Source organism: Sinohyriopsis cumingii, chromosome 4 (genome assembly GCF_028554795.1).
Source record: "Sinohyriopsis cumingii isolate HCF-2022 chromosome 4, ASM2855479v2, whole genome shotgun sequence".
NCBI lineage: Eukaryota > Metazoa > Mollusca > Bivalvia > Unionida > Unionidae > Sinohyriopsis > Sinohyriopsis cumingii.
Genome location: NC_142964.1, coordinates 77,477,163 through 77,495,755, shown reverse-complemented (window position 1 = coordinate 77,495,755; position 18,593 = coordinate 77,477,163). Strand labels below are relative to the sequence as shown.

The following is an 18,593-nucleotide window of genomic DNA, read 5'->3' as shown; positions in this document are numbered from 1 at the left end:
GTGCGTGTAGTTTCAAATTTGCTAGTGAGCCAGTTGTATTTAGTGTGCTAGCAGTCTTTTGATCTATCACAATACTATAATCCAAAAATGTTCTTGTCTGAATTCCCCAAAATTCTAAATTAATGTTGCAGTCCAAGAATATTATTGATGAGAACTTTGTAATTCTGGTTAATAACAATTTGAATGAATAATTCAACCCAAATGAACTATTTAACACAACAATACTACTTATTCTGCATTATTTGTTAAACGCAGGAATAAGTAATCTCTCAAGTAAACAAGATTATATAAAAAAAAACAAGATAAAAAATAGAACCAGTATGAGAGTCAAAAGTTCATTTCTATAAGATTTTTAAATTGTCAACAAGATAAGGTTTATTACTAAATTATAATAAAGAACCTGGGAAACATCAGGTATACCTGGTTTTTATGGGGGAATTCCAGTGTCATATACCAAAAGAAAAAATAAACATGTTTATTTAATAATTATCTGAATAATTAATCCTAAGTCATAGGAAAATATTAGCTATGTATTATGTTGTTTACAAAATAAATGTTACTGGGCAGGTACAAAATGGACTTGATTTTCGACAAGGTCAGGTACATAATATAAATGTATATAACATATAATCATTAAGAAAACCAATAAACAATACAAATTAAATATACGGAACTTTGTTCACTGACCTCTCGTCATCGCCACCAGCAGGTACCTCAGGCGGTCGCCAGTTTCTCATAAGGACCCCATTTTTAACAAAATAACAGTCTTATACATGTATGGCTTAAGTACACAATTTTAAAGTTCTACTGTGTTCGACAGATGGAATTTTGAACAATGCTGTCTGTTGATGTAAACACGTAAATACTTGCTTATTATATCGGATGATAATTATCTGAAACCATTGTTTGTGTTTTTATATTTCTTTATTACATTTTTGTATCCCCACCCTTAAAGAGTCATTCAAGTGTCTGAAACATCGCGACGAATAATCACTATTGTTGGGACAAGTCAACATTGAAGTGTAATTTTTTTAACTTTACAATAATGAGTCTGGGATTCACTGCTGCCGATACAAGAAATATACACCAAATCCCGAAAGTTAGTGGATTTTCCACCAGTATTCTAGAACGTTTATGTTTACATATATATTTTAATTTCAATTTCTTCTTTTTTCGACCCATCGACAGGACATGTTTTTCTATATACTTTTATGCAAACTAAATGGCCTTCAATTGTTTCCATACTCAGCTAATCGTACACGCGAGCAAAAGATGTCTTAATCCATCGAAATTTTGTTTATGTATCGGGAAAGGAATAAATCTAATTCCTCCATTTAGACGACATGGATATTGAATGTAAGAATTGCAAGGCCACCACTGACTTATTTTCACCCTTATCGATCGAGAAATAAACTAATCATTGCCAAATATGTAAATACGTTTCATAATCAATTCATTATTGTCACAGGCAGCTTGTCGGAGGAAAATGGCGGACGAAAGCAATGCCTGGAGGTTTGTCTAATTTACGCTCGCTGATTGGTTAATTGATCAGAATGATTGAGAAGTGGCGATAGGTCAATTATTAATGAAGCGGCTCAACAAAGGCGGTAAGATTCGGTGATTGCGAATATGGCAATGGTAAGTGTAGAACGTTCGTGACAGTGGCTGTTTTTCCGGTTACTGCTTGCTCGGTCCACTTCACTTTCATGGATTATTCATGCTAATAATAAACGGGTTGTACAAGGTGTGGCTTGCTTGCTAAACAAGGCAAAGGTCAACCTAAATACGAAAGCAAGGGGTAACTGCCACTTGACCCACAATTGGTGTCCCATAAACAGTTCGTTATGATTTTTATGTTTATTGTTTCGGTTATATTCTTTTAGATGATTTAATAATGGACTTGATTTGCAAGTAACAACCTCCTTGCTTCAAAAATAATATTTGGGTTTTTTGATATAACATAAATTTTGTACCGGGATTTTACGGCATTTAGCATTGCATACCTAGCTTTTATATGTCTTATGTACACTGAATTTTGTATATTGTAAAGTCTAGTTTGATATGAAAAATACACAACACTCAAACCACCGGGATTCTTTAGAAACAGTGTTGTTTGCTAGCAAAAGTGATGCTTACATGGCAATAATATGTTTTCACACAAGAAACTGTTTCGGGTGTGTGGTATGGCTATAACATTAAGAAGGGTTACCATACTAGACAAGAATTAAGAATTTGTTTGGACTGGACAGGCAGTGTCCAAGACTCCCACCTCCATGAGTCTCTCTACATATTGGAGAAATAGGCTAATGATAACATGACATCACAGGGCGGAAATCTTCGAAGCTGTAGTCAATGACCAGGGTGGAAGAATTCCAAGATGTACTCAACGGCCACACGTTCAAGACAAGTGCGAACCATACAGTAACATGGCCATCGGTTGTGGTCTACAGTCAGGAGGGGAATGGAATCCGCCAAAGTGCACCTGCACATGATACGCCAGGGGTGACGAAATGTAAATAGATAACTTTTTTATACCGGATCAGTCTCAGCCTAGGTTACCAACGACCTTGCCATCCGATGAACACTAGGACTGAAGTAATAACTATTCTACTGACGCAACCACTATCAGTATACGGGCAAGACATAGCATCTGCACTGGAATGTGGAACATTAGGACTAGTAGCTAAACTCGAGGAGGTAATCCATGAGATCGGAAGCTACCGATGGCACATACTTGGATTCTGCGATATGTGCCAGAAGAATTTAGGAGAGATCAACTTATGAAGGACACGGGCATTTACTTATGTGAGAATGAGTACAAGCATAAAGCATGGAGTCAGATTTATGGTACATAAAGACATTGCCAGTGCAATGTTGCCGACCAGTGTCTAACAAGACGATTACCTTCCAACCGAGGGCATCTCCCTTCAACATCACCATATTTGACGACGAGAAAGTGGATGAGTTTTCCGACCAGATTTAAGCTTCCGTTAAACAGACACCCAAGAAGAACAGCGCAGTTATTGAAGGAGACTGGAATGCCAATGTTGCAGAATGACGCACAGGCAGACTGGCGGGAAGTCTGTGATACATACTATAATGAACATACGAATGAGAGGGGACTCAAGTTCCTTGACATCTCCATCTACACTAACGCTAATGAACAGCCATAAATTATTTAGAAGAGACATATTTCAGACGGAAAACTTTACGACTGTATTGAGCACATCTAGCTGAGGAATCGCGTCCGGACTAGGCTTAACATTGCCATAACACGTAGCTTGCCAATAGCTTACATGGGCAGCAGTCATGACCTGCTGAAGAAGACTGATAGTCTAGGATCAACTTTGAACTTTAAAAGCTTAAAGATCCAAACGTTGCGCAAGCGTTTGAGGCGGCAATAGGAAAAATGTTACACTGCTCATAATTCTTGGTGCTGAGGAAATCAACTAAGTTTTCTTGATCACACCCTGCACCACGGCAGTAATAGTCATTGTCAACGAGATGCTTTGCACGTGTGGTACTCACAACAATCTGCAACAAATATCTGGCAAACAGTAGAATGACCATCCATATGGACCTAGTCTCTGATTGCCACTGTTCTTTTTAGAAAGGGAATCTGCAGCTGTGCAAGAAATTTTCTTTGAAATAGCGTTTCTCTCAGTAAAAAACTGATTGTAAACTATGTATGCAAAATAAAATGTTGGATGCGTGAATAAATAGGGCCTGATCTAGACGACAGACTTTCACAACCCCACAAACCACTCCCGTTCTAGACAGCAGACCTTCTCAACCAGTTCACCCCCTCCGCGCTTTGCAAATATCACAATAAGAGGGAAATACATGACAACGTTTTGTATGCTTATCTTTCGGCGGAGTGTATATAATTATCACTGTTTCGCCGCCTATCTCTACATCTGTCGAAAATGATTCATAGTGGGGTTTTTCCTTTTTGGCACAATAACATTAGTTTTCGGCATCTTCAGTGACCAAAATTAAGAATGGTGGCACATCCATTGTCTTCGTGCCACTTGCGTTTTCCACACTGAACTTCCCTAGCGTTGCGTTATAAAACTATCTGGAGGGTTTCATGCCTCTTCTGGCAAGGATACCTTCACTGCCGTATGGTAGGCCATTTCTTCCTCGGCTACGATCTCTTACAACGCCTATCTCGATTGTGTCAATGGCGCTGTATGCAAGCGGTCGGGGATATATAGTACTTCGTCTGCAGGGTTGGTTCGCTTAGGATAGAAGATATGTGCCCAAGAGAAGCATGCTTATTGGTTGGTCAGGAGCTCAGTCTGTTTGAATGTTCTTCCCATGTCCGTTTTTGTCGTCAAGAAGACAGTATGTACAGTGTCTGAATTTCGGACTTGCTTTTGTCGAGGTGGATGGCTCCCATAGCTTAATTGGTGGACCTAGTCTAGCCGTTTGTCCATATCGTCTTTCAAACGTTTCACTTTGATAGGTACTCAATTCCGTAGAGGTTCTCAATGAAGACATGAAAGTGTTCTCTTGTTTGATCTATACCTCCGCCCTTTTACCGCCTAGAATTCCATTTCTTAGAAGGTTATCCAGACTGTTTCTTGCCTTGCCATGGCTCTCGTGCTGCCCGGATACCTCTGGGGCACTGCATTTTGCTACAACTACGTTTCTGTAATTGTTTGTCGAGTTGCTTGCCTTCTTTTAGTTGTCAAACTTACTTTCCTAATTGTGGGGTCTCAATATTTTCTACAAGCACACGTATCTAATCGGCTGTTGAGTATATCGCATAGTTTTAGACGTGGGGACATTGCGGTACGTGTTTTGGCGCCTCGCTAATTGTGGTGCGTGAGCTGGTCGATATGAGCTCTCTGTATCCAGGTCCAAAAACAGCCCGGTTTACTCTTTAGATTCTAGGTTGGCGTGGGTTTTAGGGCTAGTTTCTAGTCATGGGAAGCCTTTTGTGGTATCAGGTTGTTCTAAGAGTTCTAGAAACCTCTAGAAGGCCTCGATGAAAAAAAGTGCTTGTCCTGACCAATTGTCCCACTATAAATTTAGCCTGCTATGGCGGTCCTGGTGTATTGCTATGTATGCTATGGTACCTACCGTATGTCTAATTTTGTCTTTATGATCGTTTCCGATTAGGAAGGAGTGTGCTTTCATTCCAACGTTACTTTAATAGAGAGGTTTGTCGCCTTGCGTGACCCGAGCTTAGGATAATCTTCGCTAAAGACCTCGCTGAAGTGTCGTATAATACTAGACAGCCATCCGAGCAATAAGTACATTATTAATGCATTATGCTTTTTAATTTATAACCGATATTTGTTTTTGATTACTGTTGCTTTGTTAAAAACACAGACCACATCATGTTGATTAATGACATGTTTTTCAACAGGCATTTAATGCTTCAGAGAAGAAACAGTTGGTTTTCGCACTTGTTCATAGGACATACTACCCGGTATGCACGTTAGTAATCTTATATTTAGGTCCAATGTACTCTCGAATAATTTGTGATCATTTAACAAATTTGTATCTTTGTGGGATGGAATTAAGAAACTGTATAAAGCTGCGAAATTTAAGGCCACATGTATTGGATTATGAAGTAAATGTTGTGCATATGTGTGTGAGCTTTTGTGCCAGTGTAAATCTGGAATATTGGCGAGAGCAGACAACAACATACCGGTGACACATTTCGATACAAGGACGTCTGCTTTTGTGTTAGCATCAAAAACAGATTGCCCAGACCTATTAAAGCTTAAAAAAAAAATTTTTAAAAAATGGGCTGAGCGTTACAGATATTGTCATCGTTTGGTCAGTATTTCTATTTATTGTACCATACATAACCATATACACATCCCATCTTGTATTTTACCATACATACCAATATACACATCCCATATGTATCAGTCCAAAACGGAGTAAATAAGAAATATCATGATTCAGTTTAGGTATGCAAGAACAGACACATATGTATCAGATATTTCCTTTTAACAGAATAAAGATCGATTATGTTTTTTTTTATAAAAAGTATTGATACACTGAAATTAAAGCTGATAATTTAAGCATATATTTCATTAAGAAAACGAAGATTCGATATCTAACATGTGGACGACTTTAAATATTATTTGGACATTTTTAAGAAGAAATTTCTAAACAATATTGTTCTATTTTCTTCTCATTGTTTTCTATTTGAACGTCGGAATAAGTTTCAATATAAACAGCTATACGCTTGCCCAGTCATGAAAAAGGCTCAACAATATTGTAACTATATGTAATTCTTATACATTTGCGTCACAGTCCGTCACAGTCAAAGCAGCTGCTCTTGTATTCGATGTGTCTACCTTAATGTTGCAAACATGTGTCAGTTGTATTGTTCGATTTTATAAACATTTTCAAGTCACCAGTAATATTAATAGACAAATTAAAAGTTCCTTATTTAAACTTGTTGAAATATTCCGCAGACCATAATTTCGAAACTCTGAAACTGACATCGATTTTGGATAGGTTCGGTAGTTAAAATTGTTTATATTGTGGAATGTGTCTTCCCTGTGTCACCATTGCCGTGGCTGGGAACAATAACTATTAATTTTCTGGTTCATTGTTCAAGCCGTCCGGCTTCATTAAAGTAAACAGATTTGCAAAGATTTAAGTTTTTAAATAAACATAGAGTAAAGTTTTCACCCAACGTGTGTGGGGGGGGGGGGGCATTTTCAGCAGTGCTTAAACGTTTTGTCATCAATTCTGAGTCTTTTATACTTTGATTTTCAAGACTGTAGCCGCGAAGTCCTTGGTATCTCTCTCTCTCTCTCTCTCTCTCTTTGTGCCAAGTTTGGTGTCACTGTGCACGCAAGCATCATCCGAGAAGCCATTGTCAAACATTCTGTCCAACATATTGTTTTCAACCTCAGCTTACTCTCATTTCCCGGCGGTAGATACCGAAGAAGTCTTTTTTCTTATAACAAATGCCGTATATGGTTGATCTATTATTATGCTATTCGTGAGGTAAAATAATACCAATGTGAACAACAGTCTAGTTTGAAAATGTTTAATTTCAGTAATTTGTTTATATAACTGTATTGCATAAATGAATGCGAACAAAGAGAACAGAGATACATATCTGTAATGGCTTGTTAAAGAAATGAATATATTACGTGTCGCCATCCACACGGTTTGTAATGATTGTAAGATTGCCTGGATATCCACTCTGGGGACTATGTAAATTTAACATGGAAAAAAAAAGGCATCCACTCTGGGGACAAGGAAATTTAACATGGGAGAAAAGAAATATCCATTCTAGGGACAAATGCAATTGAAACAATGGAGAAAAAAAAGCAATTCTAGGGACAAAGGCAATTGAACATGGGATTTTTTATTTTTTTAAAAATTAAAAAAATAAAAAATAAAAAAGGGGTAGGCAATGGAAAGTCAATCTCTTTTCGAGAGACTTGGGTGGCCCTGAAAAGGGCCTTTGGGTTTCTTCTGCTTCTAATTTCTTCTATTTCTCCACCAACTTCTTATTTTCTGTCCTACACTCTTTCTCTTCTTTTCTTTCTTTTCTTCCTTTTTTTCTCTTCTTTCTTCTTCTCCTCCTCTTCTTCTTCTTTTTCAATTTTTTCATTCCATGCTCTTATCCTTATCCTTTCCTCTTCATCCTCCTTCTCCTGCTTTATTTCTTTCATCACAGCACTTATCATTTCCTTTACTTTTCTTAAGTTGTTAATCTCCATCTTCACTCGATGGGGGCTATAAGAATAGTGATCCTCGTTTAACCTCACTAACATTTGCTCTATCATACCCAAATTGTCCAGGACGTCTTGCAATGTTTTCATTTTATCAAGCTGGTTCGAAGCCATCTTCTTTTTTATTCTTTGTAGAATGGTTTGAACGACGAATACTGTGGGTTCTTATAGTGAAAGCGCGGACGTGATGGAAAACATCCCCTTAAAACAAAATTGATATTACCTAGATCAATTCCAAACAAACGCGCGGACGTGAAGGAAAACATCCCCTACTTTTCTCGTTTCATATGATCTACTATCCACATACGTGAAGCATCAATAAACAAACCCCTAATCTACTATTTACACACGCAAAGCATTAAAATGAAACCCAAAATCTACTATCCACACAAACCTACGTCAGCGCTTACAAACACAAACACAAACACTATAAAAAAAAGATTCAGTGTTTATATTCACACTACTCTACATACACACATTGGCAAATGGATTATTATTTATTTTCTAGAGTATTGGGTAGCTCTGAAAAGGGCTGTTTGTTTTTTTTTAACTCCAGTGACACCTGGTTAATGATGGCACCTTCCAGGCCTGGCACCACACACACATCTTCTTCCCCAGTCTCCTTTTACCTTTTTTCTTGGGAGTGCAGAGGCGGGATAAGTGGCTTCAGAATCCCAATTTTCTGTCTCTGGGATTCTGAAATTTCTTCTCTCCTTTTCCTCCTCTTCTTTTTTTCTTCTTTCCTCCTCCTCTTTCATCCTTCCCTCTTCGACAATGGCCTCCGCGGCCAGTTCATTTAACAGGCGCCTGGCATATTCCAGGTGCATCTGGAGTTCTAGAAGCTTTACAATTCTGGTATGCATTGTCTTGTTAACGAATGAACAGGGTAGCTAGACTGCCCAGCGAGTTTCAATTTATAGTGAAAGCGCGGACGTGATGGAAAACATCCCCTTAAAACAAAATTGATATTACCTAGATCAGTACCAAACAAACGCGCGGACCTAAAAGAAACACGCACTCACTTTTTTATACTACCCATTACTAATTTTAAAATTTTCATTAATCACTTCAATATACTATTCACATACGCAAAGCAATCCAATCAAACCCCAAATCTACTCTCCCCACACGTCAAACAGCAAAAAAAAAAAAAACATGATCTTAATCTACTATCCACACCAACGTACGTGAGCACTTACAAACACACAATCCTATACACAAACACATACCCTCACACTATAAAAAAGAGCTAGTGTTTATATTCAAACTACTCTACATACACACATTGGAAAATGGATTGTTATTTCTTTTCTAGAGTATTGGGTAGCCCTGAAAAGGGCTGTTTTTTTTTTTTTTTGTTTGCTATGGCAATCTTTTAATTTCTAAGAATGCGACATCCTCTGAGGATAGACTTTCTGACGATAGGTCTGCTTCTTCAGAAAGAGAAGAAGAACTCTTTGGTGTCGATACGACAATCGACAAAGCCTCTGTCAGGTTCAGGTTGCTGCTGCTGCTGTTGTTGCTGTTGCTGCTGTCTCTGAAGTCTGTACTTCTCTGTCCATTCTTCTTTCTCCCTGTTCACTTCTTCTCTGAAGAGCTCTTCTATCAGGTCTTCAGTGACTTTTAACATTCTCACATTCTCTATCTCTTCTGGCTTCGGTATCAGACTGTGTCTGACCCTATGCAAATTTACGTAGGCTTCGTTTAGCTTAGCTAGTTTGGAGCACATCTTCGTAGTCGACAATGGATGGTTAGACTGTAAACTACCCCGGTTCTTAAAGTCAAAGCGCGGACGTGAAGGAAAACATCCCTCTACGGTTTTCGAGCCGCAACGTTCAATGAGTGTCATGAGAGGGATAGAGAGAAGTCAAAGAGCATGAATCAACATTCTTATAGCCAAACAAAAGACAAAGGCATTTGTTTCAAAACACATTTTTTATTCAAAATCACTTAACACTAACAAACAACTCTAACATTTTTAACAATAATCCAACAATATAACATCAAACATTTTTTTTCAATTTACACATTATTTTGGTCAGGGTTGGCAACGTTGTGAATGAAATTGTGATTTCCACTGTTGGAAGTCATTAGGCCATTGATGGACACTACGTTTCCTAGCTAGAGACAAAAGATAAGCATAATGGTCACAAAACCATTCATCTACTTTCACATCATTTCTAGAAGAAGAACGAGGATCAAAATGAGTCACTAAATGTTCTAAGGAATAGCCCAGGCTGCGATGATGCAGAAAATACACACAATATTGTCCACACACCAAGGAATCTGTGCCTTGTAATTTCACATTATTGAATCGGGTGGTCTGAGCATTTCTTCTCATAAAGTCAATGATATCGTCTTCCAAAGGAGGCAATCCGTACGAATCGAAATATTCCACACATCCTTCTTGAGGAAAGTAGACGGCTACCCAGCGGGTTCCTGGGAGATGACTGTCGTCCGTGTTGATCACATAAGCTAGATGGTCTTGAGGTTTGAGATGAGGGAGTTCATCTTTAGCACAGACGACAGGATTCCAAGAAGCCGTATACGAACTGTGGTTCAAAAGGTAATAAAGTTCCCAGGTATCCATGTTTCGTTTTTTTTCTTCTTCACAGGTAATAATAAGTCATCAATTCGATCCTGACTTTTTGCTTGAAAATGTCTGACAAATAACCGTTTCTTCGTTTCGTCTTCTCACTCTGATTCAGGAGAGCTTCGATACGATCGATCTCTTGAGTGGTTAATGGTGGACAAGAATGTTCACGCAAGTCTTTATACCACTGATGCAACACGACTTCGTCCGAGATGAGACTCCAAGCATCGTCCAGATACTCGTCCAATTTTTCTTCTTGACTCAGCATCAGGCATTTATCGTGTTGAATTTGACTGGGATGATCGTTTTGACATCCATAGCACTCTTTTTTGATCAATTCCGTCATTTTTTCGACCAAGTGTTTGGCAAAACAGGAGACTAAATGCGCTTCTTGTTCTGGCCATTTTGACTTCATCATAACTTCGTCGTCTTTGTTTTGAGATTCTTTTTCCACGGTCTCCTCACATTCCATCTCCAAAGTTTCTCCACTAGGTAAAGAGGGATAACAGTCTTCCATACCTTCTAATAGTCTAGAATGACTTCTCTCAAACTGTTGATTTCTATCGTATTATCGAATTCTGCACACAGGATGACGTTCACCGTTACATCAGGGGGTGGGTTTGCAAACTGAATTTCCACTCGAATCTGGCCTGATTTTATAGGGTAGAAATGTCCCTCGTCGCTGCCTTGGTCCGGAGTGAAATCAAAACCCCACAAAGCATAGCCTCCTGCATAATCCTCGTACGTAATGCCGTGACTGGTGTTGGTTCCTAACTGTCCGGTGGCTTCGTACAGGGACAAGTACGATCTCAAGTAATTGTTCTGGGTAAAGTTAGGCTCGAAAGGTCGGGTACACAAGGTCTTGCCATCGCGACTGACTTCGATCTTGGACACGCCAAAGTGTCGAAAGTTGAAAGGATTTTTATCGACAGCTCTGTTGAAGGTTGTATTCTCGACGATACCAAGGATCAAACGCTTGGGTAGCTGTCCTTGGAACAGATGATCTTCGATCATGGATCGCTGTCCCCTAGGAATGGTGAAGGTTTTCACTTCCACTCGTCGGATCGGATACTTGGCGGTCGTTCTGCTCAACGTCTGACTGACGTCGTTACCTACTTTAGGTAACACTTCCACACGTCGCACGTAGAGTCTGGCTTCTTGGATGACAGTTTTGTAATCGTTAGCATTAGACAACAGATGGAAAGCGGCACTGCTGCGATTCAGTCTCAAGCAGACATCCACTCCGTTCAGCAAATATTTCTCTTGCAACCACATGTCCAAATGTAAACGATCCATCAGTTCTAAACTACGACTTAGTGCAATTTTCTTTCTTCGTTCTATAAATCCCGATAAATTTTGAGCATCCCCATCAATTGTAGTGCTGTCGAACTTTGCACCTAATGCGTCAGGCTTCCATACCACGCAAGCATCCAGATGAGTGTTTTTGGCTTCTTTTCCGTACGTCAAGAGATTTTCCAGGTACGCTCGGTAAGGGTAAGTATCCATGCTGCTGCTGACCAGTTTGTTATTTAAATACAAGTCCACTCCACTGAACAAGGAATGCATGAAATTGTTGACGGGAGCTACTCTGGACGTATCAGTGAGAGGGTCACCGTCCACTTCGGTTACTTTGACTTTCAAGTACAAGTAACTGCTATTCAGATCGATGTAATCTTCAGGCTGTCCTTTGATTTCAAACTCGATGGGAGCTGAATCCGTCAAAGAGGAGACTGGATGAAATTCCACCCATTGGGATTCTTGCATGGTCATCATGGTGGGGGGCATGGCAAACAGTTCCAGTTCCGACTTGGAACAGGCGCAAGATTCTCGGTGCATCATTTTTTTCTCTGCGTCTCAATACTTTAATAATCGAAAACGTCTAAGTCTCGAACGGTTTTTCTTTTCTTTGTCTTTCTAGCTTTAGAAGTGTGAAGTCTGGTGAAAGGGTGTTTTCTTCGTCGTCTCTTTCTGCCTTGTCCTTGCTGAATGCCTGACTCGGTAGCGTGCAGGGCATTTATAGGTGTTTCTCGTCGGCCCAAAAGGTCTTTACCCGTTTGCAGCAAGACATTTTTGCCAGCCCTCATGAAAGCTTCTTTGGGGTTTTGTTTGTCGATGATGACATTGTATCTCAAAAGAAACTGTCCATCGTATCCGGAGAAATTGTGAGCCATCACTGTGGCATGACGATGACAATCTCCATAACGTTTGATGTCCTCTTGGCTCCACGTGTTGTCGATGGGGTCTAAGACCCATAGGGCAAAATCGGCTAGCGTGTTTGGTCCTCGAAAGATTTTTTCACGTCCTCCAGGAATCTTGCTGCATTGAGGGTAATGACTGAAGATAGGTTCTTGAATGCACTTCTAGCACGCTCGATGAGCCACGCAGAAATTAGGAATGTGAATACCGGTCTCTTGCATGCATTCGAAATCAAAAAAGATGAAATTGCCTTTCTTCTTGTGACCGTCCTCTTTCTCTGGTGGGGGTTGGTATTTTTGCACGTAGCATTGGTGTTCCAAGTCCACGATGTGGTGACAAATGTGACATTTTTTCTTTCCTGAACATACGTGTGTCTTGGCATTATTGGTACGTAGGCCTTGTCCACACGTAGGGCACAATCTCAGCAGTTGACAAGCACATTTCTGCTGTGAACCATGCGTCTTCAGATGTTGTTGGTAACAGGCAGGGCTGACAAACGTGCGCAGACAAGCAGGACAATGTACTCTTTCTTGTCCTTCGCTCAGACAGGGTGGAGAGGCCAAACATCCTGAGCATTTCCATCCGCAATGTTTGTGTTAATCTCGATTATTATAACCATAGTCACATTTCTCACAGTAATATTTGTATCCCAGGAATCCGGTGATAGTGGTAATGGTATCGAATCGGTCATCGTGATGATAAAGGTGAATGTATTTTCCATCCTTAAAGTCTTGGCCTCGAAACAACAGAGGCCCGCGCACTTCTTGAGGGTGCACTTTCAAGGTGTAGAATGGAGCTAGGACATCTTGCAATGTTTGCATTTCAGGAATACCGCAGGGTGTGTCTTTGGACAGGTCAGCTTGTTATAACAGGAGTTCTGCATCACTTCGTTGTTTGGCTCGGTTCGATTTTCGAATGTTCTCCCAGGTTCTTTTCCATTCTACCGTGTCGTTCTTGTTGGCATAGGTTCGTCCCACCACGATAGCCCTGGCTAAACACATCTGGTCTTGAGGGTTGTGAATTTGGACGAGGCTCGTTTTGGTGATGCGAAGGTCGCTCACCAGTAACACCTTATTGCGTTGTCCGGTCCCTTGAGGAGGAGAGACGTGGGTCATGTCGAGTGTGGCTTTTCCATCGGTGATGTCAAACTGGTCATTAGATTGTTGCACGTGTTGAATCTTGTCCATGACTTTGGAAGCAGTCAATTCTGCAGGGGTGCTAAACTCGATCCAAACAGGGGATTTCAAACCGTCGTGTTGTATGGAAGTCTCAAACGATCGTCTTCTTTGGGTTGACATTGTCGCTTGAGTGCGGTGAGCAAAGAATCCCACACCCCAGTGATGAACACTTCTGCTTTCTCTAACGGTACTTCAGCCTTGAAATCTTTAAACTTCACCGTGTATTTGTAAGCCGTGATTTTAAATTTTCTAGAGGAGCGCTTTTCCGTCTCTCGAATGGAATAGTACTTTTCAGGGTTGACTAAGGGTGGTGAACTTGGTTTAGAGTGTTCGGATTCTGGTTCACTCATGTCCTCTTCAAAATCACTGGCATGAATTTGTGCCAAGACTTCAGCCCTGGTACGAGGCGATAGATCACGTTTCTGCCTCTTACTTTCTTCTTCTTTCTTCTCGAATGAATAGGATCGTTTCATCTTGAGTGAAAAACGTCAAATGACTAAAGTTTAAACACCATGGGCTAATTTATAGTCATTGCAGACCAGCGTATATAAAAGGGTGTGTGTCTTGTCCTTTCACTATTCATTTCACTCTCTAACCGAGCACAACGATGGAAGAGACTAGCCAAATCGAACGTTTCATCAGAGCTTTGTGAGGGGTCATTAGAAAATTCTCTTCAGACCAGCCGACGGACTACTCTCCTTCCTTTCGAGATAAAAGTGAAGATACTTGCTATATCTGTCAGAAGAAAGGGCATTGGTCTTCAGAGTGTCCAGACCGTCAAAAAAGAAAAAAAGGGGCTAGAAAAGACAAAAGTCAAGATACCTGTTATTATTGTCAAGAAAAAGGACATTGGTCTCCAGATTGCCCAAAAAAGAAACAAGAGGAGTCAGAAGAAAAGAGGGATTCTTCAGAAGAAGAGAGGGATTCTTCAGAGGAAGAGAGGGATTATTCAGAGGAAGAAAGCAGCCAGGTAAAGAAAAAGAAAGAGGAGAAGAAAAGAAGAAGGAAAGAAAGTGAAGAGGAAGAGGAGGAAAAGACTGTGACGGTGAAGAAATTTAAAAAACAGACTAAACAATGAGACAGAAGGAGTGTAAGAACTTTTTAAAGTGCTCTGTTGTGAATTGTGAATTGGATTGTAACTATTGATAAAAGAATACAGTAATTATATAAGGTAAGTGTCTTTCAGTTTTGATTTTAAATAAGAAGCTACACTCACGCACTCATATACACGTACTATAGGGGTAAAATGGGTTTATTTGTTGATTTTTGAGTTATTGGCAATTAAAAGTCTATCTCTTTTCGAGAGACGTGGGTGGCCCTGAAAAGGGTCTTTGGTTTTTGGTGTAGGGGTGAGTTTAAGCAATCAACTTTAACTGCCTTAAGCCTTTGCCACGGCCAAGGCCTACTTCTGGACTGCGTACTGTTGATGATGATTGGGTTGAAATCACTAAGGGTGGTACGGTAGGCTTAGTCACAGGGTTGACGTGTTTAGCTCGGGAAGGTCGTATTCTCTTCGGTCGTAATAAAGAAGTCTGATACATTTGTTTCAGACTTCTTAACTCCGCTAAAATGTCCAACAGTACCGTGACCGTTTGATTTTCACCCTCTTGTTTCTTTGCTGCTACTTCTTGTTGTTGTTGTTTTTTTTTCTTACCTCTTTTTCTTGCTGCTGTTGCTGTAGGAGAAAAGCTTGTTCCGCTTCCTTTTGTCGTTGTATAAATTTCTCCAATTCTTCTTTCTGTCTCTGTCTAAAATTCTCTAATTGCGGTAATGAAGGTGACGAAGGTTCCGGAACAAATTCTTGCGAGGTAAGAAAATCCACAAAATCCCAATTCACCTCTTCTGAAAGTAAGTCCGGGTTCTCTTGGGAGGTCTCCACTGCTGGTGCACCCCAATGGATCGTTTTCTGAGTTTCCGTCATGTTGAATCACTGTCGCATAGATTGACTGCACACAGGCGCTAGCGAATCTATATAGACCACGTGACGTCACAGACTGTTCTCTTCGGATTGGATGCGGACTGACTGAATTTTGTAACGCGTGTTTGGATTGGTCAATGAACTCAATCCGTTTCAATCCTTCCTCTACCTATAAATAAGCGCAGTTCACTGCATTGATTCACCTGTTCTCGGCGCCTCAAGATGTGGACCACAGTCGAATCATCCGCCCTTGTGTCTTCAATGATGTTTAGGACGGACATGCTAATGTATGTCCGATCCAAGTGGACAGTTATCCACAAGTCAGACACCAGTCTGTGGATACGAAGAGTCTATGTGGAAAGACAAGGTTGCCTCAAGAGGACTCTGATTTATGGCCCTACTCTAAGACGCAGCTTGAGGACAAGAAGATGCCGCAGATGCCCTTTATGTTAAGGGCATATTAACATAAATCCAAAGGCCCTTTTCAGGGCCACCCACGTCTCTCGAAAAGATATTGACTTTCCATTGCCTACCCCTTTTTTATTTTTTATTTTTTTAATTTTTAAAAAAATAAAAAATCCCATGTTCAATTGCCTTTGTCCCTAGAATTGCTTTTTTTCTCCCATGTTTCAATTGCCTTTGTCCCTAGAATGGATATTTCTTTTCTCCCATGTTAAATTCCCTTGTTCCCAGAGTGGATGCCTTTTTTTTCCCCATGTTAAATTTATATAGTCCCCAGAGTGGATATTGCTTCCCATGTTAAATTTACGTAGTCCCCAGAGTGGATATTGCCTTTTTAACATGGAACTCCCCTAGTCCCTAGACCGTCCCACCTTACTACTAATAAATATTAACATACATTTTGTATAATGTTTAGAAAACTGTAACGTAATTTCAATACACATTTGCTGAGATGGTGAACGCTCAAGTGCATGCAATTCTTTAACAACAACATGACCACATATTGGCCCATCTGTCAGAGATTGCAACAGCAGAGTTGAATAAAATGATGGCTGTCAGTCTGGGCTATCACCATAAGTTCTAGCTCCATGGGTTAAATAATCAACCATTTTAAGCGGTGGTACAAGCCAATACAAGTCAAAATATAAAATATGTTTGGGTCTTAGTATGTATGTTATCCAATGAGTTCTAGGTCCCGTTGTCAAATCTAGGTCAACAATGCCATTTTGCATTATTTGTGGAATCCTCGATGCATGTTCATCCGCATAAAGACACATCGAAAATGTTTGATTTTACCATTCCATCAATAATTTTGTTTTAGTTTGCTTACTCTATCAGGATCGTAAACTGAAATCGCTTCAACCCTGGCCGTTACTTCATCAACATATGTGTTTTCTCAACAGTGTTAACGTTACCGGGTATTTTTATTGACATATATCTTATCGAATCTTTGTCGGAGTGCACAATAATACTCACAAACAGATCCGCAAGGTCGGCAAAGCTGGTTATGTGAACAAATGTAATTTACAGTATACGTAATGGCAATTTCTGCTTATTAGTTAACATTTTCCAAGGCCAACACCTCTAAGTCATTACATACCAATGCCACTAAACTTTATATATTTACAAATTGTATTCTAACAGAAATAATCATCTGTGTTTTCATAAAAATCATCATTTATGTTTATAACTGTTGTTTTGGGTTTAATGCTAATTTTTAGCATATTATAGGATATAGATAGTGACCAGATGAAGTACCTGGGAAAACCTCGATACGAACAGCCAACCCATGGGAATCTACTGGCAAGCTTTCTCACATACGTAAATTGGCCAAGCCTGTGACTCGAACCCATGCAAATGTGAGATGGCAGTGATCAGTAAAGGTGAGCCCTTTAGACCAGTTGGTCACCCTGGGCCCCTCGTTTTTTTTCTTTCTTGAATGATGGAGTATGTATTACCAGGCGTATATGTTCCTCTGCATATACATATGGTCTTCAAAATACAGTGGACAGTATTTGATTGTATGGTCATTTGCTGTAAAATACACCGCTGTGAAAGTAATTTGCAAACCTGGGGTAGTGCATTTTAAAACTTTTTTACACCAGTCTGCATCAAAAAAGGATCAATGTCAAATATAATTGTGTCTGAACATAATTTTCCTTAATTCAGTATCTGATCAAATCACTGCATGCTGATTATTATGATCAAAATGTATTATACCAATACGTAAATGACCACCACTTGTACAATTATATCTGATGTTCTTAAACGTCAAGCACTCATTGTATATTGACACTATAGCTTTTCTCTTGCATGTGAATCTCTTTCCACAAAACTTGTAACATTGCATCATTTGCTTAGATTCTTCATCGTCGAAAAAAGTCTCATATTCATGTAAAGGTGTTGTTCATAATTCAATATAGTAATGCTAAAGTCGTCTCTCTCTAATTATTTCATTCTTGATGATCATCACTCTTAGGCTACTATATTCACTTAATGTTTTCAATGTCATCACTATCATCATCATTGCAGTATTTATTCATTTTTGGGTTCTCTAAATATCAACTACTTCAGTTTTTTCCTGTACAATATCAAAGGACTTTCCAGGATTTTGTTTCTCCCAAGTCATGTTTACCGGTACATCATTGCTACCGGTACTCCAAGATAATTTCTAAGTTGAATAAATGATCAATATGTCCAGGCTATGTCTTTAACAAGTCTGTGACTAATCTGTATGATACATTTAAGTGAAACAGTAATTTAATCTTTTTCTGTAGCATTGTGCACAATCCGCTAATCTGGTAAAATGAAGCCACAATTTGATACGTCAATACATTCTTTCAAAATACTATACATATCAATCTGTGACTTTTTGCCATTTATATATAGTGCAGTAATTGTTTAATATAAAAATATCGTCTGCTGCAGCTGGTATAAAATAATTTCAGACTAACTAACTCTGCCACAGAAAATAAAATCATTTGTAGTGGTGATCAATATTCCTATTTCTGCAGTTACACAAGAAT

General features: G+C 39.4%; 1 protein-coding gene across 8 annotated transcripts in view; it reads right to left on the bottom strand.

Moving 5' to 3' along the window:
• The window catches only part of LOC149801495 (uncharacterized), an 85,610-nt gene that overhangs the window by 26,328 nt on the left and 40,689 nt on the right, over positions 1 to 18,593 (bottom strand). The window lies entirely within an intron of this gene.